Consider the following 24,168-nt stretch of genomic DNA (forward strand, 5'->3'; position numbering starts at 1 on the left):
CTAGTAAACAAATAAATGTCTGGAATGTTTTGTTTCTTTTCTGGGACAACTGAACAGTCAAATCTTAGTTCACTCCTGGAAATGTTCCTTAAATATATCTTTAAACATTTTTCCAGGGAGAGCCTGGGTGCCCCAGTCCATTACCAGCTCAGGTCTTGATCTCAGGGTTATGAGTGCAAGCCCCATGTCAGGCTCTGTGCTGGGTGTGAAGCCTACTGAAAAAAATAGATAGCCTGGGTGGCTCAGTCGGTTAGGCATCCTGCTTCGGCTCAGGTCATGATCTGACAGTTCGTGGGTTTGAGTCCTGCGTCGGGCTCTGTGCTGACAGCTTGGAGCCTGGAGCCTGCTTCGGAGTCTGTGTCTCCCTCTCTCTCTGCCCCTCTCCCACTCATGCTCTGTCTCCCTCTGTCAAAAATAAATAAATATTAAAAAAAAATTTTTTTTAAATAAGCAGGGGTGCCTGGATGGCTCAGTTAAGCATCTGACTCTTGATTTCCCTTGGGTCATGATCTGACGGTTCATGAGTTCAAGCCCTGTGTCAGGCTCCACACTGACATTAATGAGCCTGCTTGGGATTCTCTCTCTCTCTCTCTCTCTCTCTCTCTCTCAAAAATTAATAAATAAAATTTAAATAAATAAATAAACATCTTTCCAGTCCCCTGACCTCAATTCTCTTTCTCACATAACCACTATGCATTATGTTAGCTAACTTCTGCCTTCCGTTGCTCTCCATTTCTTTCTAAGCCTTCTTAAGCTGGCTCATTTCTATTACATTTTGTCCGCTTTTCTCAATGTTATCCACATGCTCCTTTGAGCTACTTTAATGAGGCTTTTCTCTCTCTAACAGTAAACATATATTTTCCTCGTCTCGTCTGAAGTCTGTCAGTTTACGTGCCATCTCTTTCTGTTGCCCTGAATTTTGTATATTTCTTCTCTGAGCTCTTGTTTCATAGATACCATCAGAAAGAGCATTAGTTCCTTGTGATGTTTCATTGCATAATGGCGCTCACGTTTGGCCACAAGTTTCAGTTGTCCTGAGGTAATACTTCTCTGGTGAGTCATTTTTGTCCGCCATCTGTTGTCGCCCTCTCCTCGCCCTTCTTCCAGGACCCCTGTGTAATTACAATTCTTATGTGCTGCGATTTGTCATAGGTTGCAAATTACAAATCACTAATACCTCATATCGGTGATTGTTCAATAATCATTTCTGTTTACATCAATGGATAATAGAAGTTTCATAACAGAGAAGTGAAATGCCCAGAGTATCTGGCTTACGCTTAGGTTCCTTCGACACAGGATTTTGTGTGAGTGAGGCATTTTGATCGCCTTGATGTTTTTGTTGTTGTGCACTTTCTGTTTTGGCTTGGGGTGTTTTGGTGTCTACTTTTCCGCAGGCCATCCGGACTGGTAACTTCTGTGCTACTCATAAGGAGTCTACTCCACTCCTCTTTATGGGTAAACTACTTCTGGCAGATGCGACAGGTCTGTGTTTTTCCCTTTGTTCCAGATTCGCCACGAAGCTCCTGGGAGCTTCGCCCCCAGTGCCCCATCTGTTGACATCTGAACCCGTGTTTCACCTTCCCCAAATGTGGCCACCCTACCTCTCACATCTTGTGTTTCAGCAGTACAGCTGTCTCCTAGTCTATTCAGATATGGAGTTTTCTTTCCTGTTTATTTTTATTTTCAGATATTTTTAGAGAGGAGACTGGAAGAAAACCCTCTTACTGTGCCATTTTAAACAGTTATCTCATTTTCTTTATAAAACACAGAATGATTGTTGATTCTTTTTTATTATTGTATAAAAATAAAGTGCAAAACCTTGCATATCCTCAGTGTTTCATAATCAGGCCCCAGCCTGTTTCTAGACCTTATCTTCGCTCCTTCCTTGGGTACTTCTGTACTGGCCACAAGACAGTTTTAGACGTCGTCCATGGAAACCATGTTTTCTTCTCCTGAAATCCATTATTTATTTATAAATAATATATAAATATATATAAATTATATATATATATATATCTCAGAGTAATCAGAGGCCAGCCTGATCTTCCCCCCCAACAGGTGGCCTAAGTCTTCCCCTTCTTCATCCAAAAAAAAAAAAATGCCAAAGAGTCTTGCTTCGTATTTGTAGACCAATAACTTCACGCGATGTGCATTGCCGTTGATTACTCGATGTCAAATTTTACATAAAAGATGTTAGTCATCTTGGTAAACATTATCAAGATAAAAACAGGATTTAGATATAAGAGAGAAAATATTTATTAAAGGGTAATCAGAACTGTCACAGAGAGAATATCTGACAAAACCAAGTTCTCCCCTGAAGACACTGGGACGTTTACATTGAGAGGACCTAGATTTGGGCATTAAAAAAACAAAACAAACCAATTTATCCCTTTCTCCAATTCCTATGTCAATCTGAGAGCCTTTTTTCCCAGTTTTATTCAGATATACTTCCCATATAACACTGTATTCATTTTAGACATACAACATAATGATTTGATATTGTATATGTTGCAAAATTTCACCACAATAAGTCTAGTTAACATTCATCACCTCACATTGTTACAACTTTTTCTTGCAATGAGAACTTTTTGTGTTTTTTTTGTTTTGAGGGGGGGGGGATGTGGGGGGGGGAGCATGAGTGGGGAAGGGGCAGAGGGAAAGAGAGAGGAAGAGAATTTTAAGCAGGTTCCACATTCAGGACAGAGTACGGAGCACAGAGCCCGGAGCCTGACATGGGGCTCGATCTCAGGACCCTGGGATCATGACCTGAGTCAAAATCAAGAGTCTGACACTCAACCACCACCCAGGTGCCCTCTCTTGCAATGAGAACTTTTTTCAATTTTCTAAATGTTTATTTATATTTGAGAGAGAGAGAGAGAGAGTGTGTGTGTGTGTGTGTGTGTGTGAGCAGGGGGAGGGGCAGAGAGAAGGAGACAGAATCTGAAGCAGGCTCCAGGCTCTGAGCTGTTAGCACAGAGCCTGATGCGGGGCTCAAACTCATGAGCCGGAGATCATGCTATGAGCTGACATAGGATGCTTAACCGACTGAGCCACTCAGGTGCACCACAGTGAGAACTTTTAAGATCTACTCTTTTAGTAACTTTCAAATATATGTTTTAGCCATTTTTAAGTGTATAGTTCAGAGGCATTAGTTATATTCACAGCATGGTACAACCATCACCACTATTTCTAAAATTTTTCATCACCCCCAAATAGAAACCCTATACTCATTAAACAATAACTCTGTATTTCTCCTGGTAACATGTAATCTCCACTCTCTGTCTTTTAAATTTGCCTATTCTAGTTCATATAAATGAAATCATACAACAACTGTCCTTTTGTATTTGGCTCAATTCACTTAGCATAATGCTTTCAAGGTTTATCCACGTTGTAGCATGTGTCGGTACATCATTTCTTTTTATTTTTTAATTTTTATTTATTTTTAAGAGAGAGACACAGAGAGAGAGAGACAGAGTATGGGGGGGGGGGGCAGAGAGAGGGAGACACAGAACCCCAAGCAGACTCCAAGCTCTGAGCTGTCAGCACAGAGCCCAACGTGGGGCTTGGACCCACAAATTGTGAGAACCTGAGCCAAAGTTGGATACTTAACCGACTGCACCACCAGATGCCCTGGCACATCATTTCTTTTTCAAGCTGAATAATACTCCATTGCATAGCTACACATTTAACTCACGTATTCATCTGCTGCTGGGCACTTGGGTTGTTTCTACTTTTCTGTTAGTGTGCGTAATGTCGCAATGAACAGTCACATACAAGTGTCTGAGTCCCTGTTTTCAATTCTTTTAGGTAGAGATACCTAGGAGTAGAATTGTTGGGTAATTCTATGTTTACCTTCTTAAGGAACTGCCACTGTTTTCCACAGTGGCTGAGCCATTTTACATTCCACCAGTCGTGTGCAAGGGTTCTAAATTTTTCTTTTTAACGTTTATTTATTTTTGAGACAGACAGAGACAGAGCATGAACGGGGGAGAGTCAGAGAGAGGGAGACACAGAATCTGAAAAAGACTCCAGGCTCTGAGCTATCAGCACAGAACCCGATGCGGGGCTCACACTCACGGACCGCGAAATCATGACCCGAGCCAAAGTAGGAGGCTCAACCGACTGAGCCACCCAGGCACCCCGTAAGGGTTCTAATTTTTGCACATCTTTGCCATCACTTGTTATTTTCCACTTTTTTGATGATAGTCATGCCAGTAGGTATGAAGTGGTATTATACTGTGGTTTGGGTGTTGTTGTTGTTGTTGTTGTTGTTTTACAAATATTGACTATACATTGATTTGGTGATATGGCATGATGCAACAAATTTCAAAGGAGTAATGTCATAAAGACTACATTTATTAAACACAATCTAATTAAATTGGAAATAGAAAACAAAAAGATAATTTAATTTAATAAGACCCCACATATTTAAAAATTAATGGGGCGCCTGGGTGGCTCAGTCTGTTGGGCAACCAACTTTGGCTCAGATCATGATCATGATCTCACATCTCACAAGTTCGAGCCCCACGTCAGGCTCTGTGCTGACAGCTCAGAGCCTGGAGCCTGCTTTGGATTCTACATCTCCCTCTCTCTGTCCCTCCCCTGCTCACTCTCTCTCTCTCTCTCTCTCTCTCTCAAAACTAAATAAACATTAAAAAATGTTTCAATGTCTCATTTAAAAATTAAAAACATAATTCTGAAAAAATTCTTTTTTTGTTTTTGTTTTTTCCCTTTATTTTTTTAATTAATTTTATTTTTTATTTTTATTTAAATCCAAGTTAGTTAATATATAGTGTAATAATGGTTTCAGGAATAGAATTTAGTGATTCAACACTTCCATATAATACCCAGTGCTCATCCCACCAAGTGCCCTCAATACCCATCACCCATCTAGCCCATCCCCCCACCCAACTTCCCTTCGGCAACCCTCAGTTGATTCTTTGTATTTAAGAGTCACTTATGGTTTGTTCTTTGTATCTACAAGATCCTTTCTTTAAAAGAAGAAAATGCTTTTATTGAATTATGTCATGCATACAGATAAGTGTATAAATGATAAGTTCACAGCTCAACTAGTTTTCGCAAAATGAACACACGTTGGTATTCCCCACCCATATCAAGAAACAGAGCGTGACTACTCCCCCCTACCCCCAAGAAGCCTTACATGGGCCACTTTCCAGGCTGTCCTATCTTCTTCACCACAGAGGTCTCCAATATCCTACACTGATAATCAATGTGCTTTTGTTTGGGCTGGGCTTTTTTACTTAGAATAATGGTTCAGAATTATCCATGTAGTTGTGTAAAGAAATAGTTTTTTCACTTTGTTTTCTATATCTTCTGTTGTATGAACATATCACAACTGATTTATCCATTCTACCATTGATGTAAACTTGGATGTTACCAGTTTGGGAGTAGTACAAAGAAGCTGCTGAAACACATTATTTTACAGGTCTTTTAGTGACTATGCATACACATTTCTGTTGTGTATACCTGGGGACAGAGCTGCTGAATAATGAACTCTCTGTGCCCAGCTTTTAGTAGACATGACTTCAGTTTGCCAAAATAGTTGTTCTTGGGGGGCTCTTCTGCAAGGACTTTATGCCTATGGTGAATTTGCATCAAGAGCTTATATATCGGGGCGCCTGGGTGGCGCATTCGGTTAAGCGTCCGACTTCAGCCAGGTCACGATCTCGTGGTCCGGGAGTTCGAGCCCCGCGTCAGGCTCTGGGCTGATGGCTCAGAGCCTGGAACCTGTTTCCGATTCTGTGTCTCCCTCTCTCTCTGCCCCTCCCCCGTTCCTGCTCTGTCTCTCTCTGTCCCAAAAATAAATAAACGTTGAAAAAAAAATTAAAAAAAAAAGAGCTTATATATCAATTACTTCTGGGGCCATAACGAACCACACACTAAAACGCAATGGCTTAAAACAACAATGTTGCTGTTATTCATGATTCTGTAGGCCAGTAATTTCAATGGCTAAACCAGTCAATCGGGTTTTCTGCTAGGGCCATTCATGTGGCTACAGTTATTCAACAACTCTCCTCGGGTCAGATAGGATAAAATGTCCTCACTTAGGTCTCGGCTGAGCCTCAAATCTTCAGCAGCAAACTTGGGCTTTTCATATAGAGCAGCATTTCAAAAAGACAAGAGCTGAAGCTATAATATCTCCCAGGTCCAAGGCTAGGACGACGTACAACATCACTTCTGCTGCCTTCCACAAGTCAAAGCTAGTGAGAAGGCCAACCCACCTTCAAGAGCAGAACAATAAAGTCCACTTCTTGATGGAAAGGCCAGTAAAATATTATGTCCTTTTTTTTTTCAAGTTACTAACATCTTCTACCTGAATGCAATATTTATTTTCCTCTCCCATGCAAAATATACTCACCCCACCCCAGGATCCCCATGTGTCTCATCCAATTATGACATCATCCTCAAAGTATAGGATTGCATCATCAGCATCTGGTCCAGTGAGGCTCCCTGGGTATATCCTCAAGTGCAGTTTCTCTCAATCTGGGTGACTACATAAATAAAACTGCAAACTTTATGCCCCTCCCCCCAAATATACAGAAGGCACTCCTAATCAAGAGGGAAACTGGGAGAGGTGTAGAAGTCACTGTTCCATGGCAATTCTGAAGTACAGGCACCAGAAGTAGGGAATGTTTCTTGATTGGAGCCATTGCCGCTCTTTGGGTATAGAAGCATCCAGTGCATTTGTCTTGGAGACTCTTAGCTCTGTGCTCTGGGATAGTGGCTTCACCGTCTGACACAACTTCTCTTCTCCATCAGAAATGGCCCATTTTGCAGCTGAGTAGCTTTCTCGGTCTGCCTTCTACCTATAGAGAGTTGGGAGCCCATTTTGACAGCCTCTGTCCCTTTTAGTCTAAGCTAGCAATTCTTCTGTCAGTAACATTCCATTTAAAATTGTGTGGATTTCCTATGACTCTGATACAGGTCTACTCAATGGGGCCAAAGTCACATTTCTGATTCTTTTTGAGACAAGTCTCTTTCTATTTTGGGCCATAAGTCAGGCAATAGTGGGACAATGCTCTTTTGTCTCCTGAGAGAGTCTAGCTGGCACTGCCTTCAATTTTTCAGTGATCTTGAGCATAATCTGGACCTTGGCCCCAGGCCTCATTTCATTTTGAGAATCTTTTATTGTCGTGGACACTGGGGGAAATAAGCTATTTTATTTTCCAGCCCAGCAAATCTTGGACCCTTTATATTCTCTCTGAATTTTGCTTGCAAATTCAATAGTTGCATTTTGACCTCGTCTGTCTCTTCTTATACCTTATATGCATCCAGATCCAACAGACTGACACTTTCCACATTCTGCCTGGTGATTTCTTTAGCCAAATCCAAAAGCTTATTAGAAGCATTTCCCATCTTCCAAATTATTACAGACAACAGTTTTGCAAATTTTGGTACCACTACCTAATGCCCTTTGCCATTTACACAGATTCCCGGAGGAGTTTCCTCACGGCTTTTCCAGTCTCTGTTAACACTAGCTTTGCACACATCCAGCCTTTACCAGAAGTTTTCTCATCACTGTCTAATCTTTCTCTGGGGCAGGATTGTCTGTTTAGCTGGTAACCTTGAGAGATGTAAGATCTCCCTGGAGACAAGAAGCAGGCTTGGTTGCTGCTTGCTTGAAAACAGGCGGGTTCTCCAAGCTCTGTGTTTCTCAGCTGCATCTGAAACCCACTGCATGGATCACATTCATCTGGGCCATACCACATTGACCCCAGGACTTACGGGCAAGGAGGACCAAAGCAAATGTGTGGATACTCATGCTACTTGTTCTGTCAGGAATAATAAAGTGTTCTATCTCAGCCCCAGCAATCTGTCTCTATTGCCAGCACTCCCGAAACAGCAACAGGCTCATCTCCTGTGGCCTGTAAGTAGGGAGCATCAAGACCCAGACCTTACAGTCTCCATCGGCAGAAGGCATTCTCCATTTAGCTTTCAATAAATCTTGACTTGGGGTGTGTGGGTGGCTCAGTTGCTTAAGCATCTGACTCTTGATTTCAGTTCAGGTCGTGATCTCACGGTTCATGAGTTAGAGCCCCACGTTGGGCTCTGTGCTGCAGTGCAAAGCCTGCTTGGGATTCTCTCCCTCTTCTCTCTCTCTGCCCCTCCCCAGTTCTTTCTCTCTCTCTCTCTCTCTCTCTCTCTCTCTCTCTCTCTCTCAAAATAAAGAAATAAACTTAAAATAAGCAAGTAAATAAATAAATCAATCTTGACTTAACACTACCAAAATCTGGCTTTCCAAAGATAAGATTGGAGGCAGCAAACTTTTTTAAAATTCAAGACTACATCAGAATTCAGAGATTGAAACAAATCATATTAACGACTCTGCACCCACGTTATTGCATGTCTCCAGAGCTGGCCTAGCCTCAGATTCAGAGAAATGTTGTGGCATTGTTGAAAATTGTGTATTCTCTTCAAGAAAATTTTATCTGTTGGGCCACTTATCAATCTAGCAACAGAAAAATGCCAACAACTGTCCAACGTCAATGGTCTAGGCAATTTCTAGATAAACATGGTAATTTTGTGTATGTTTATTTATTTTTGAGAGAGAGAGACCCAGAGTTAGAGCATGGGAGGGTCAGAGAGAGAGGGAGACACAGAATCTAAAGAAGGCTCCAAGCTCTGAGCCATCAGCACAGAGCCCAATGCAGGGCTTGAACCCATGAACTGTGAGATCATGACCTGAGCTGAAGTCAGACACTTAACCGACTAAGCCTCAGGCGCCCCACGTTGTAATTTTCTTTATATTCATTTATTTTTGCAATAGAAAGAGAGAGAGAAAACGAGTGGGGGGAGGCAGAGAGAGAAGGGGAGAGAGGCTCTGAAGCAGCTTTGCACTGACAGCCCCAGTGCAGGGCTCAACTGACCAAGCCACCTGGATGCCCCTACAAACACTGTAATTTTTAACTCTCTGGTTCCCAAATGTGTCTGTCTCACAAACTAATAAGTCAAAGGGAGTACAGGGATATTAGAAGGTGGAGAAAGGATAAGTAACACTCATATGAGAAAGACAAATACTGTGTGATCTCACTTACGTGTGAAATTTTTAAAGAGTTGAATTCACAGAAGCAGAAAGTACACAGGTGGGTGCCAGGGGCTGGGGGACAGAGGGAATGGGGAGATGTTGGTCAATGGGCATGAACTTCCAGTTACAAGATGAATAAGTTCCAGGGATGTAATGTACAGCATGGTGACTGCGGTTAACAATACCGTATTGTATACTTGAAGGTTGCCAAGAGCGGATCTTAAATGTCTTTACCACAAGAATAAAATGTTAACTATGTGACCTGATGGATGTGTTAACTAACCTTACTGTGGTAATCACTTCACAATGTATACGTATATGGAATCACCACGCTGCACGCCTTCAACTTCTACCACGTTACATTCCAATTATATCTCGATAAAGCTGGAAAAACAATTCATGCCATATGCCAAGGAACTGCAGAAAGTACCTTGCTGACATTTAGATGAAACCTTCTTATAACTGTTGTCATATCAATTTCCCAAGAAATGCTACAGCTCAGGGCCTAGGAACGCAGGCTCTGGAAAGAGACCACCTTTGCAGGTAATGAGCTCTGAAACGAGGCCCTTTTTTGCAGGAATATTCTCTATGCCTTTGTTTCTTCATCTGCAAAATGGGAATATTGGCTCCTACTTCATTTGGGTTTTTGCTTTATTTGAGCTCAAAGGGTTAACAAGCACTGTAAAGTGCTTGTAACAGTGCTGTTTTGTTACAATAAATAGTATCTACGTCAAAGATAGTTGGTAGCTGAAGAGGATGAGGGGAAAATGTTATAATGCATGGGAGCAAGAATGACCATTTGCTGCACACTCTGCAAATTCCAAGAAACTGGGATGAAGAACTAAAGTCCCTGAATGCCTGAATTTCTTGATAACTAAGAAACCAACTCCAAAAACTTTTCTTTTGCTTCAACATCTTTCTAAAATAGAGGAATTTAATTCCTTGCTCTTGGATTTCTAGCCTCCAGAACTATGGGACGATACATGTGTGCTGTTTAAGCCACCCAGTCTGGTCCCGTGGTGATGGCAGCCACAGGAAACAAGTACAAGATACTATGTCGGACGGTTTTTTTCTTTCCTAGCTTTTTCTTTTCTAATCAAAGTAAGACATAGTAGCAAAGTGCTTATAATGACAAGGAACACCTTCTCACCCCATCCCTCCTCTCTGTTGCACCCGGAAGAGGCTTTTTCTTTTAAGTTTACTTATTTATTTTGAGAGAGAGAGCATGTGTGCATGCGCAGGCAAACGGAGGAGGAAGAGAGGGAGAAAGAGAAGCCCAAGCAGGCTCTGCACTGATAGGGAGCCCGATCCGGGGCTTGATGTGGGGCTTGAACTCGCCAACCTTGAGATCATGACCTGAGCTGAAACCAAGAGTCAGACACTCAACCGACTGAGCCATGCAGGCATCCCCAGAAAGAGCCTTTTAAAAGATTCTTATATGGTCCCCTCTTCAAAGCCCTTCCCAGCTTCCTGGAAATGAGCTGTTGGGTTTCTCATTTTTACTCAAATTACTCTGATATGAACGCTTCCCTTTGCAGCACAGGAAACTCTTATGCCATGCTTGTCATAATAGATGGGTTTTTTTTTTTTTTTTCTGTGTTTGAACTACTCCAAGTCAGTCTCCTTTGGAAAGAGGTTTGTTGTTGTTTTTGTTTTTTGGAAGCTTGTAAACCTATTTCACCCAGAGTTGCCGCGGCCAAGTGCAAATGGCAGAGGCTTCATGCTCAGGCCACTTGACCCCCTACTCTATCTGCCACTTAGCCAGGCTATTTCAATGCCTTACTCATGGTTATTAATTTCACAATGGATGTAGGGGACTAATATCTCAAAACACTAAATTCAATGCTCTTCCTCTCTTCTTATCTTAATGATTGCATTATGAGATGCAAAGCAAGCACAGAGCTATGTGTCCAGGATACATGTGATTCTAAAGTAACCACTACCCAAGTCAGAAGAACAAACATTGCCCTACTCCAGTGATATTCAATATCACCAACCATTAAGAGGATCCAGACTAGGACTGTGACGATCTATCACTGCACACTCTATCAAAACAGCTCAAATTTGAAAATAACAGCAAGGGCGCCTGGGTGGCTTAGTTGGTTAAGCAACTGACTCTTGATTTCGGCTCAGGTCGTGGTCTCGCCTTCGTGAGATTGAGTCCCACGTTGGGCTCTGTGCTGAGTGTGGAGCCTGCTTGGGATTCTCTCTCTCTCTGCTCCTCCCCCACCCCTACTTTCTCTCTCTCTCAAAATAAATTTAAAAAATAAACCTTAAAATGAATAAACAAGTAAGTAAATAAATACAAAAAAATAAAAATATTGGCAATACGAAATGCCAGCAAGAATGCAGAGACACTGGATTCCCACACATTGCTAATGGGAATTTTGGCTTTGTGTTATTATATATTCATCACCTCTACATGCTTCCCTAAAAACATAGTGTATTTTTTTTGCCTAATTTAAGCTTTACACAAATGGAAGCCATCACATGGAGTCTTCTCAATTTGGCTTTCTTTACCTAACATCATGTTTGTGGGTCTCATCCATAACATTGGTGGCTGTAAGCCCTGTATTCCATCAAACAGATAGGCCACAATTTATTTGTCCATTTTATTACAGTTGGCTTCTGGGGTTGTTTCTAGTTTGGGGCTCTTAGGAGCAATGCTGTCATAACATTCTTATACCCTGGTGCACATATGAATGCATTTTTCTTGAGAATATACCCAGAAAAGCAACGGCTGGGTCCTGGGGTATGTTTATTTTTGACTTGACGAGAGAACGGTAAACTATTTTCCAAAGAGTGGGTACCACTCTTCATTCCATCAGCCATGGGATGAGTTGTTATTGCTCTTTCTGAGTCTAAAAGACAGATTTTAGCCATTCTGGTGGGTGCATAACTGTGTCTCATTGCAGCTATCACTCGAATCTCCCTGACACTCTTCAGTTGGGCCTTATTTCATTTATTGGCTGCTGGGATTTTCTCTCCTGTGAAGTGTCTGCTCAAGTTTTTGCCTCTTTTCTACTATGTATCTTTTCCTTACACATTGGTAGGAATGTTTACAAATTCTCAATACTAACATTTTGTTTGTGGCTTTTCTTTTGTCTTTTTCCTATTTTCCTTTCCCCGACTCAGCATGGATGACGCCAACTTTTTCAGTCAAACGCATCCATTACCACAGGTAGAAAGATAATCAATAATAGAATTATTGAGAAAAATACAGCTTTTGGTCTCTTAAATTGATTGTTGAACCCATATTAGTTACACCTATGTTCATAGCAGTGTTGTTCACAATAGCCCAAAGGTGGAAGCAACCCAAGTGTCCGCTGATGGATGAGTAGATAAATAAAACATGGCATATACACACCCTGGAATATAATTCAGCCATAAAAAAAGAAGGGCATTCTGACACGTGCTACCACATGGGTAAACCTTGAAGACGTTATGCTCAGTGAAATACACTAGTTACAAAAGGACAAACACTATGGGGCACCTGGGTGGCTCAGCCAGTCAAGCGTCCGACTTATGCTCAGGTCATGATCTCGCGGTCTGTGAGTTCGAGCCCCGCATTGGGCTCTGTGCTGACAGCTCGGACGGAGCCTGGAGCCTGCTTTGGTTTCTGTGTCTCCCCCTCTCTCTGCCCCTTCCCCACTTGCTCTTTGTCTCTTTCTCTCTCTCAAAAAGAAATAAACATTAAAAAAAAAAAAGAACAAATACTCTATGATTCTGTTTAGATGAGGTATAGAGAGACAAGAAATAGAGTGGTGGTTGCCAGGAGCTGGAGAGAGGGGCAAATGAGGAGTTACTGTTTCACGGGTACAGATTTTCAGTTGGGAAAGATGAAAATAGTTCTGGAGATGGACCGCAATGATGGTTACACAACAGTGTGAATGTGCTTGGTGCCACAGAACTAGATACTTAAAAATGATGAGAACTGTAAATTTTATGTGTATTTTATCACAATAAAAAAAATACCTATGGAATCATTTTTAAAATGATCTTTTATTCATATAGAAAGAATATGTGTGCATTGAAAAAAATAGACATGTAAGAATAACTACAATTTTTACATTTCCAGCATCCAGAGCCCCTCAGAGTGGTCTTGCAGATCTGAAAATGGCCTTATACTGTACCCATGTTTTGTAATCTGTTTTAATATCTGCTTTTAATGAGTACATGATCTCTACATTTCTACATTAAATTTTTTCCAGTTGACCTAAACGTGTAGCAATTGTTTTAAAATAATAGTTTAAAACAACTACAACCTATTTTTTCTTTTTATTTCTTCTTTTTCCTTCCCCCCACCCTTTTTTTTTAAGTCAGAAGGCAAAGCTCTGAAGAGGCCATCCATGAAGTTTATCCTTAAACAAGAGCTCATATGAGATCACCTAGGTGGGCACGAGAAAACCAGCGAGGGTTCAGAAGGGGAGAGGGTGGGTCCCCAGCTCCTGGCGCTATCCAGGTGAACACCTTTAGTCCCTGCACTGAAAGTGAGCTGGGACCTCAGCCAAAGCTAGCAACCACCACTGTCATTTGTGAGCAGTTCTTGTTGCTATGCTAAGAAGCTGCCGTGGTTTTGCTGTGTCCCCAAGAGAGCCTCCCAGCAACAGTGAACAATGTGCCAGGTGACCCCTAGCAGCAGGGACATCTGTCAGCAGCTTCAGAATTTGCACAGCCCATCTGGACTTGTCCAGGGCCCAGGACACGTGCGTATGTTCCTGACTGCACCCCAAATCTTAAGCAAAGTGCCACCCATCTCCAACGGTTCTTTTAAGGGTACAGTGAAGGCATCCGGAACAATGTCAAGCTCAGCTCTGTGCTTGTCCGTCTTCCTTCCTCTTATAACTCCAGTTATACAGTAATTGGCAGAATGCCAACGTCACCTGTACAAAGCATCCCATTGGCCGATGACTCAGAAGTTTACAAGAAAGAAAAAGAACCACAATTAACCACATTGTGTGAGTGTAAGTGATGAGGTTGATTCTCCCAAACATGGCAATCTCGCTGAACAAAATTCCTAACACGGAAATTTCCATACAGGTTTGAGCAACGGTACCACCGCTGGAAAAAGCACACAGTCTGCTTTGAAGCAGCTTTGAAGATCAGCCTTCATGTAGGTGTATAAACTCTCATGTCTGTTGTTCAGCTTTCTAAGTCTTGTCGTTATGTACTTGGCCTCGTGACTATCCTACTTGTTGTTGCCTAAGATGCTTTTAATTAGCTTTCAAGGTCCTCAGAAATCATTAGGCCCACAAAAAAATTAATAATAATCTATCCGGACTAGAAAACTTTCATTTTTGTATTTATAGTTAGCAGTTTAACAGGCAGGCAACAAATAACATCAGTGCTTGCTGAGTAAATACCGGGTACCTGTATTGTTACAGGCACTGAGGTTTTACAAAGAAGAAATCAGACATGGTCCCTCGACTTCTGGTGTCCGCGATCTGACCAAAAAGATAAGACAGCTTAAAGATGAGAACTATAGAGATGTGGGGGAAGGGTCAACTAGAAATGTCCTTAACACTTTTTATAATTCACATAGGCTTTGACGAGGCCAAATTTGAAAGGAGAATATTCTGTTAATTTTTTATATTCTTAGCTTTATTCACATCATGACTTCATTAAGCTTTCATTTTCATGTTTGCTTTAAATTTTACTATGCCATATTCATTAAGTTTAAGAGGAGATGATAAGACCAAAGTGAAATGGGTCAAAAAAAATTAGATGACATAGTTTTTTTGAAGGAAAGAAATCTGTCAATGACAGCATTTTTGTTTTGAACAAAATATAAACCATTGTTAAAATCTTTGCCTGACAATATCCACTCATGTAATCATTCAATGGAAACATTTCTTAGAGTGAGGTGTGCAGGTTTTATGATGCCCCCTCTATGTAAAAGAAAATGTAAGGGTGCCTGGGTGTCTCAGTCGACTTTGGCTCAGGTCATGACCTTGTGGTTCGTGGGTTCGAGCCCTGCATCAGGCTCTGTGCTGACAGCTCAGAGCCTGGAGCCTGCTTTGGATTCTGTGTCTCCCTCTCTTTGCCCCTCTCCTGCTCATGTTCTGTCTCTCTCTCTCTCTCTCAAAAATAAATAAACATTAAAAGTTAAAAATTTTTTTGAAAGAAAATGCACATGAAAGGTCATGTGACTTCTCCAAACTCTCACCATGAGTCATAAAAGCAGAAATCAAGTGTCCTATGGGGCGCCTGGGTGGCTCAGTCAGTTAAGTGTCCAACTTCGGCTCAGGTCGTGATCTCGCAGTTCGTGAATTTGAGCCCCGCATCGGGCTCTGTGCTGACAGCTCACAGCCTGGAGCCTGCTTCGGATTCTGTGTCTCCCTCTCTTTCTGCCCCTCCCCTGCTCACGCTCTGTCTCTCAATAATAAATAAATGTTAAAAAAATTTTAAAAAAAGAAATCAAGTGTCCTCTTAGTCTGTTGCTGTGTCCACTTCACACTAGGTTCACTTATTTCAAATCACAGCTACTTCAATGCATTTCCAGATTCTTTTCATAGCTTATTAATTATGCTTACAATGGCTCAGGAAAACATCTTTATCTTATATGCCCATGCTTTCTCAAAGGATATAGACATTCACACAACTTCAGAACTGTGAGGGACCTTTGAGATCTAGTCCAACATTCTCGTTTTATAGATGAAGACACTGACGCCCAGAGGTGAAGCAGCAAGACCAACAAGATAAAAATGGATTCCACGAGAAAAGGTTAAAGACACTGAAGTTGTTTCCTCCAAACAGACAATAATGACCTTTGAGTATTCGAATTATGATTTGAGATAAGGAAGTTGTTTTCTGACTTTTTTTTTTTTTTTTTTTTTTTTACTTCTCTTTTTCATTACCAAAACCAAAACAAGAAGGAATCAGTTTTGATTACGGTGAGCAAAAACAATGAGGCTGAATGTAAAAAAGAATTTCTGGCAGTCAGGATAATCAAAAACTGAGATAGGAAATCTAGACATATAATTTACGTGATCTACAATTCACCCACCTAACGTGCACAATTTGTGGGGCACCTGAGTGGCTCAGTCAGTTAAGCATCCAACTCTTGATTTCAGCTCACATCATGATGTCAGAATCGTGGGATCAAGCCCTGCATGGAGCTCCATGCTGGGTGTGGATGGATTCTCTCTTTCCCCCTCTCTCTCTCTGCCCCTCCCCCACTTGTCTTCTCTTCTCCCTCTCTCAAAAAGAATTTTTTTTAAGAAATCATTTGTTTAAAAAAAAATAAAGTGCGCATTTCAACGGTTTTAGCATATTCGTATACTAAATGAATATACAACCGTATGTGCAACCATAAACAGAACCCATTTTAGAACGTTTAATCAATTCAAAAATCCCCATACACTTTAGCCATCATTCCCCGTACCCCCATCTCCCCCCAGCCTTAGGTAACCACTCATCTACTTTGTCTCTATGAATTGCCCTATTCTGAATATTACATGTAAATAGAATCATATAATATATGGTCTTCTCTGTCTTCTTTCCATAGCAAAACATTTTCAAAGTTCATTCTTATTGTGGCATGTATCAGTACTTTATTTCTTTCTATTGCCAAATAGTACTCCATTGTATGGGTATACCACATTCTGTTCATCCATTCACCGGTTGTTAGACATTTGAGTTGTTTCCACCTTTTTGGGCTTTTATGAATAATGCTGCTATGAATATTCATGGGCAAGTTCTTATGGGGACATATGCTTTTATTTTCCTAGGGTATATACCTAGAAGTAGGTATTGCTATTGCTGGGTCAAATAGCAACTCTTTACTTAGCTTTTCGAGGAAAACAGACTGTTTTCCAAATCGGCCGCACCGTTTTGTATTCCTACTAGCAGTGAACAAGGGCTCCAATTTCTCCATATCCTTACCAACGTTGCTATTATGACTTTTTTTATGATAGCCATTTTAGTGAGCGAAGTGGTATCTCATTGTGGTTTTGCTTTGCATTTCTTTGATGACTAATGGCGACTAACATCCTTCCATGTGCTAATGGAATATTAGCTAATACTTATATATCTTCTTTAGAGAAATGTCTGTTCAGATCCTTTGCCCGTGAAAAATTTCTTTTTGAAAGTTTAGGTGTATATTCTTAATCTCTGGATTGCTTCAGACCTAAGCCTCCATTATATAAATTATATGAGTCCTAATCAAATGAATTTGATTTTTTCAATTTTTTTTTTTTAATTAGAAAGAGAGAGAGCACGAGCAGGAGAGAGGGGCGGAGAATCCCACGCAGGCTCCACGCTCAGCACAGAGCCCCATGTGCGGCTCAATCCCACAACCCTGAGATCGTAACCTGAGCTGAAATCAAGGGTCAAACGCTCAACCAATTCAGCCACCCTGGCACCTGCATCCAAATGAATTTGATTAATTCTTTCTAGTTCTATGAATCTATGGTTTGAAAGAATTTTCATATCTTAAGGTGGATTTTTACAGAATGGAAGCTGAAGATAGAATGCTACAAAGGGTCCCCACTTCCTGCAGAGATGAAATCTGAGTGCAGCCTCATGGAGATGCATTTCAGGAGGGCCCTTGGAGTGACGAGTTCTGCAAAGCAGACTCTCTACATTGGTGCAAAAACTGACACAGAAACGGGCCAGTGGGCAAATGTGCTTCATTTTCTGTGACACTTTGAAATTATTGCCTGAAAAAACAAACCCAGTTTTTGTCTGAATTACATTATGAGATGATCCGTCTTCCACCCCAGCTGAGAATAGAGCTGAGCTGTTTCAGTAAAAAATGACGTTACATGAAACCGTGCATCTCAAGATAGGCAATTCAGCAGGGTCTCAGTGTGAACGTGTTCCTGAAGGGTACAGCCACGGATGGAAAAAGCCAGCACTTTGCTTCCGGACCTTTCCCTTCATCTCTATAATAATTTATCATGTTGCTTCATTTAAATATGAACATTTCAAAAATATTTTTAAGGTTTTTTTTTTAAGTCTGTGGGCTCAACAGTCCCCAAAATAAGTCTCACGATGGTAGGAAGGAAATAAGTATGTACCCACTTGTGAGTTGGGTTGACGTAAGATTTGAGAGTTAAGAGTAAAAAATTATGACCAGTTCTGGGGCAGCTGAAGTCACCACAGTTGATCACTTGAGCACAGTATGAATTCATTGAATATTTAAGAACTGAGGATGGGAGTTTCTCTTTTTTTAAGACACAAGGCCATTTCTATTATCGCTCACTAACATCATCCATCCCGAATAATGTTGTGAAGGCCACGTGAACAGTTCGGAGGATCAGAATTTGTTAACTGAACAAGGGCAACATATCTAAGTGATCACTAGGAAGTTTACATTTTAAAAAGGAGAGGAAAAACAAGTCACCGAGCTTTCTGATTACCCAAGACTTTCACAGCTCATCTATGGCTGGATCTTGAGTGGAATAAAAGGCGAATGGAGCCATAAGGCACAACATCCCCCACAGTCCTCTCCACACCTGACTCTCTAGCCTTCCTTTCTCCACCGTGATGCTTCCTACTCAACTTTCTTCCTCTTGTTCCTGCTAATGAACAAACCAATAGATATTCCCCTGAATCCAGGCTTTGGTGTAGGTTCATAATGCCCAAAGGCCAGCCAGGGCAGGCTAGGTCAGCCAGCACCTTCCATAAAATGAACGGACCCTGGGACGATGACCTGAGCCAAAATCGAGAGTCGGATGCTCAACCGACCGAGCCACCCAGGCGCCGCTGGAATTCATTCTTTTAACGTGTTCTTCATACACCTTATAATCACTTTATTATCATTCAATCACTGACTCTTAAGCTGCAAAGGTTCAGGTGTGGGACTCTTGGTAGGACCCTTGAATAAAAAGTCATGAAGATATCTCACTGCCATCACCCCTGCCCATGAGCCAAAATATCAGAACAAACAACATGATTGGTGGAAATGAAAACAATGAAGCAAGGAGTGGAGCTGAGGAACGTTCAGGATTTACAGAGACCTTGAGAGTGCGCAGACCTCACATTTCACCAATAAAACTATGACCCATCCTAAAGGGTTTGAGCATGTATTATGAAACAATTTTAAAAATGAAAAAGTTTAGTTTTAATTAATTATCCATGAAAATTAATAATGGAATATTAGATGTAGCAAAACTAGGTCACGGAGAACCAGGACAATCTAGGCCAAACTTGGTAAGTTAATATATCATGTCAGAACTTAAAGTACAAACCAAAAATGCCAAAAAACATATTTAATAAGGAATTTCTTTTGTTTCCTAGAAATTTATCTTTGTCTATTGTAGAGATCAGTTTCTCTTTTCGGTATTAATTACTAGAATAGAAGCGAAATCCGTAGGTAAGGAAACTAATCATACAGTTTCAAGGCTTAAGTTGATGACACATGTATACCCAAGCTGAGTAGCCCTCAACAGCATGAGCTTTGAGTTCTCAAAGGTCTGAGCTCCCTTTCCTTCTATGGCTTTGGGAATAGACGAGTTAGCCTATAATATATAAATGCCTACACGGCCTCTAAAGCTGGCATGGTGGGCAAATTGAAACAGGCCAGCTGCATGACACTGCTTACCTGCTGCGGGTCACAATTGCAGTCAGATGTCTCCATGGTGACCTCTCTGAGCCATGAGGCCGGAACTGTGGGATTAACATCCCACGACTGGAGCAACCACAGTACTGAGAACAGCTTTGACTACTGTAAGTAATCCCTAAACCTCAAATTTAGATGAAAAACTTTAAGAACTTAATCCATACCGAGGGACCAATTTGGGTGATTCTAGAGGGAAAGTCTTTCTGTGTGAGATCCAGGAGGAGCTGTTAGCCCTCGTACCTTCTGGAGTCCCCACAGTAGTATCTATGGGGAAGGGAAAGGAGAGAGAACTTACTAGACAGAAACCAAGAATGAAAGAATGAGAATACCACGACTGGCCATTCATTGTTCCTTGACACTGTGCCTTAAACTAGCTGGTGACTGCTTCCATGTACTTAAGAAAGCACCCCTTGAGCAGAGGTGACCAAAAGAATGTAGACCATTGTCCTAACTATGTGTATAGCCATCCTGAAACAATAAAAAAAAAATGAGTTTTTATTTTATTTAGGTGGTTCCAGGGAGAAACTTTGCCAGGACCCACGTATGGGCACAGCTGTTTTCCCTGATCAGGATCTTTGCAGCACCCAAGTAAGACTATACTTATCAGATAGATCTTGTTCTGTCTCTGGCTACTGCTAATTGCGTTATTTCCTTTATAGCTAAAAAGTCCCCCTTTTTCCTACAATTGCGATATCCATGATCATTTCGCCTTTTGTTCACCAACTAACCAAACTCCAATCCACCAGGATTTTCTATCCTACTTTCCTATAGAAGAAGTCTTAAAAGTCTGACTTTTAAGGGCTCTTTTTTTTTTCTAATGTTTATTTATTTTTGAGACAGAGAAAGATGGAGCGTGAATGGGGGAGGGTCAGAGAGAGGGAGACACAGAATCCGAAGCAGGCTCCAGGCTCCAAGCTGTCAGCACACAGCCCGATGCGGGCTCGATCCCATGGACTGTGAGATCATGACCTGAGCCGAAGTCAGATGCCCAACCAGCTGAGCCACCCAGGCACTCCTAAGGGCTGACTCTTAATTTCTCAAGTGTCTCAAAATAAGTTCTGTTTAAAATCTTTCAAGGTCCCACCTTAGGCCCCTACATATTATGGTGGTGTCCTCTCAGGGGCTGATCACATTTTATCTTAATTTACAGAGATCACTAGTCAAGTAAGTGAGGGAAAACATAATTTATTTTCATTGTGGGAAAACTAAATCAACCACTGTGTAGTAAAAAGACTACTAACCTAATGGATTACATTACTTAACTGTTTCTCCTAGAACTTAATCCCCTAAATAGGTATAAAAAAGCCAAAATTAACAAAGGAAATGATTAGATGCAGGGGACTTGTCACTGGCAATGTCCTTATTACATAAGGTTTAATTTAGACCTTTCTAACCAGTTTTGCTCTATTGTTCTGTCACTTGTTTATGTGTATATATGTTAGAACATCCATAACTCTAGTAGGGGGAGACAGCATTGTGTTAGCATCTGAGTAGAGCTAAATCATTGGAACAGAGTTATGAACCACCAAATTAAAAATACCTAGGCAGCCAAATAGTAATTGTCCTAAGGCTCATGCAGGGTACTCTACAGGAAATATGCTCTACTCTCTTCTCTGTGTCTATATCATATCCTTTTTAATGCATGTGGTTATCTGATTTCCAAAGCACACAGCAAACCAGATGATAAGAGGAGCTGACCAGCAGAGACTGCCATCATTTTATGTTGGCAGATACATTAAGTGGCAGATGCCTGAAAGGAAAAATGAAAAAAAAAAAAAAAAAAACTTTGAGAAAAGCAGGCAGTGATGTAAGACCTCAAATCTCAGAGACCCAGAGCAATTTCATTTCAGGAAGAGCCACCCTAAGTGGCTTCTGCAGTCATCACCCTATTTCAGCGCCGTATGATAACTGACTTAATGACCCTCAAATGCTGGGGCTGAGGAGATACCCTAGGGATCAAGTCCAACACTCCCAATTTACAGATGAGGAAGTGGAGGCTAGAGAAGCCTTGAGGGCCCAGTTCAGGATCATAGCTGGCTAGTGGTGGAGCTCCCATTGGAACCAGGATCCCCTGACCCCAATGCATTTTTTCTTGAAAAAAAAAAAAACGGTTGAAGCCTCATTGCTTAAACCCAACGATTGAATGAGATAATGTACAGAAGGTTAGCACTCAGACACAGAGAGCCAAGTTTCGTCAGTGATTGTGAATAAAAAATCTGATATAAAGAATGGTTGAGCATTTTTGTAACTTTTTTTTAATGTTTATTTATTTTTGAGAGAGACAGAGACAGAACGCAAGTGGGTTAGGGGCAGAGAGAGAGGGAGACACAGAATCCGAAGCAGGCTCCAGGCTCCGAGCTGTCAGCACCAGAGCCCGACGCGGGGCTCGAACTCACGAGCTGTGAGATCATGACTTGAGCTGAAGTCGGACGCTCAACCGACTGAGCCACCCAGGTGCCCCGGTTGAGCATTTTTAATATGAATCTTTGAAATAACTTTGCTCTTTTGGAAAATTAATTTCCATGAAGCAATCCAGTCTCAGATGTTACAGTATTAACGTCTCCTGAAAGGTCTCCCCTGACTACCCTTTTGAAAATAGGACCACTTTCACTTTCTCTTTCCCTTCTACCAAGCAATATTCCAGTTTTAAGCTGTGCTCTATCAAGATTTTCTATATGAAGTTATGTTTTAAAATACATGACTTACAGCTGAATCCAGGCAAACAAGCCGTTTTAAAACACAGTCCCAATATCACTCTTATTTTACATGGCAGTGAGAACTTAAAACACATTCCTGCTTTTCCCCCACTCCCTTTCTACATTCTTTAAAAGGGCAGTAACTATTATCTCTCTGCATAAAGAAAGTTAACTAGATACGTGCGTCTATTGAGGTGGAAGACAGCATCTGACATCTGAGTATTAGTTTGAACTAATGCCTTTAGTAATTATTTTCATTCCACATTAGTACAGCTAGTTTCTAAGTGAGAGGCAGAGAGGTAGATTAGGTTGTTAAGAGAGCTGAGTAGTTGAAGCAAATTTAGAGAAAGTAGTATTTCCTTAGCACCAAATAAATACTACTACTCCTGAGTAGAAAAAAAAATACAAATAAAAAGTAACCCTTTCAAATAAAATGCTATGGGATTGAGTTTTTCTTTAACATCTGTGCCCACTTTTTCTTCCAACTAGTTTTACATTCATGAGTGGATGCCTAGGTGTTAACCCCTTGCCCAGCGGAGATCAACAGGGAATTTGAACTTAAGGTGACTAATAATGCTCAGTGTAGGTAGTACCATCAGTTCCCTCTTAAGATTATCTTTATATTATGTATGAATTATAAACCTCCTCCGCCTGGCCCCAAGTGCTGGGATGTCTCACGGCTGAGTCCTTGACCCTCTTCTCTCTTCTCCAGGCAACGTTATCCACTTCGGCAGTCTTGAATGCCATGAATGTGATGACTCAGTTGGTATTTCCAGCCCTGCTCTTTCTGAGCTCCAGCCTCCTCTGTCCGACTGCTCACTGGACATCACCACTTGGATGTCTACTAGGCATCTCAAACTGACTATGACTGAAATTCCCCTCTTGATTTCTTCTTGCCACACCTTCTCCCAAACCCATCCTCCTTTTAGTGGCATTACCATTGCTCAGACCCAAATCCTAAGCATTCTCGACGTCTCCAATTTACTCCAATTGACCAGAGGAGGATTCACCATGGAGCTCATGAAGCTTGAGCTTACAGCCCATTCACTCGCACAGAGCCCCTCCAGGAAACCTCACTTTATGTTCAATTTTTTTATTTATCTTACAGAGGGCCCTCAGATTGTGTCAAGTTTCAGTTGTTTTTAACTTGGATCTGCCTCTGCACCCTACGTCCTGCTCCATTTCCAAAAGAAAAACATCTAAACCAGACCACTTTGGACACCGTTGATCGCCATACTCCAGGTCACATTATTCTCCTACCTGGAGTACTATCGTGACCTCCTCATGCTCCCCCAGCTTCCTCACTCCCTCCTACTATTTCCTATATTGCAGCAAAATGACCTTTTATAACTGTTAAATGTTCAATGATCTGTGAAAAACGGTCATACCCTTTACTTAACCTGTTTTGCTTAAAATAAGTTATACTACTGAACGATCACAATGCCCCAGGTGATGTGCCCCCCCCCCCCCCCGCCCCGACCCAACTTGCTTCTCAGCCCTCCCTTCCAGGTTTACTCCTCTCTGGCTGTACCCTTCTTTCCTCACTGGAATACACCAGACCAGTTTCGCCTGGGGGCTTTTGCACTTGCTGTTTCCTCTGGTGGAAATAGGAATTTCCTCCATTTCTTTCTTCACCTTGGCTCAACTTTCAAGTCTCAGCTCAGATATCTCCCTCAAAAGACTGTTTCACCGAAGTAGCACCCAACTCCACACCCTCTTGATCCCATTATCTTCCTTTCACTGGTCACTATAGAATGTTCTAATCTACTCAGTTGATCTGTTGATTGTCTGACTTCTCCCAAAAGATAAGCTCCATGGAGGTGGGAACCCAGTCCTACTCACCACTGAATCTCACAATCAGT

General features: G+C 41.4%; 1 protein-coding gene and 1 long non-coding RNA gene across 2 annotated transcripts in view; both read left to right on the forward strand.

The window, feature by feature from the left end:
- Window positions 1–12,493: 12,493 nt before the first annotated feature.
- On the forward strand, window positions 12,494–15,097 carry LOC128314538 (uncharacterized). The gene is made up of 3 exons (XR_008296291.1): window positions 12,494–14,010; window positions 14,087–14,159; window positions 14,431–15,097. It is a non-coding gene; the product is annotated as an uncharacterized LOC128314538 (long non-coding RNA).
- A 4,568-nt stretch (window positions 15,098–19,665) lies between these two features.
- IPO5 (importin 5) overlaps window positions 19,666–24,168 on the forward strand; it is a 56,631-nt gene continuing 52,128 nt past the window's right edge. The window contains exons 1-2 of the mRNA XM_027065122.2: window positions 19,666–19,717; window positions 20,119–20,198. The gene's annotated coding sequence lies outside the window, so the exon portion shown is untranslated. The remainder of the gene's footprint in view (window positions 19,718–20,118; window positions 20,199–24,168) is intronic.

The sequence above is a fragment of the Acinonyx jubatus genome, chromosome A1, assembly GCF_027475565.1.
Source record: "Acinonyx jubatus isolate Ajub_Pintada_27869175 chromosome A1, VMU_Ajub_asm_v1.0, whole genome shotgun sequence".
Lineage (NCBI taxonomy): Eukaryota > Metazoa > Chordata > Mammalia > Carnivora > Felidae > Acinonyx > Acinonyx jubatus.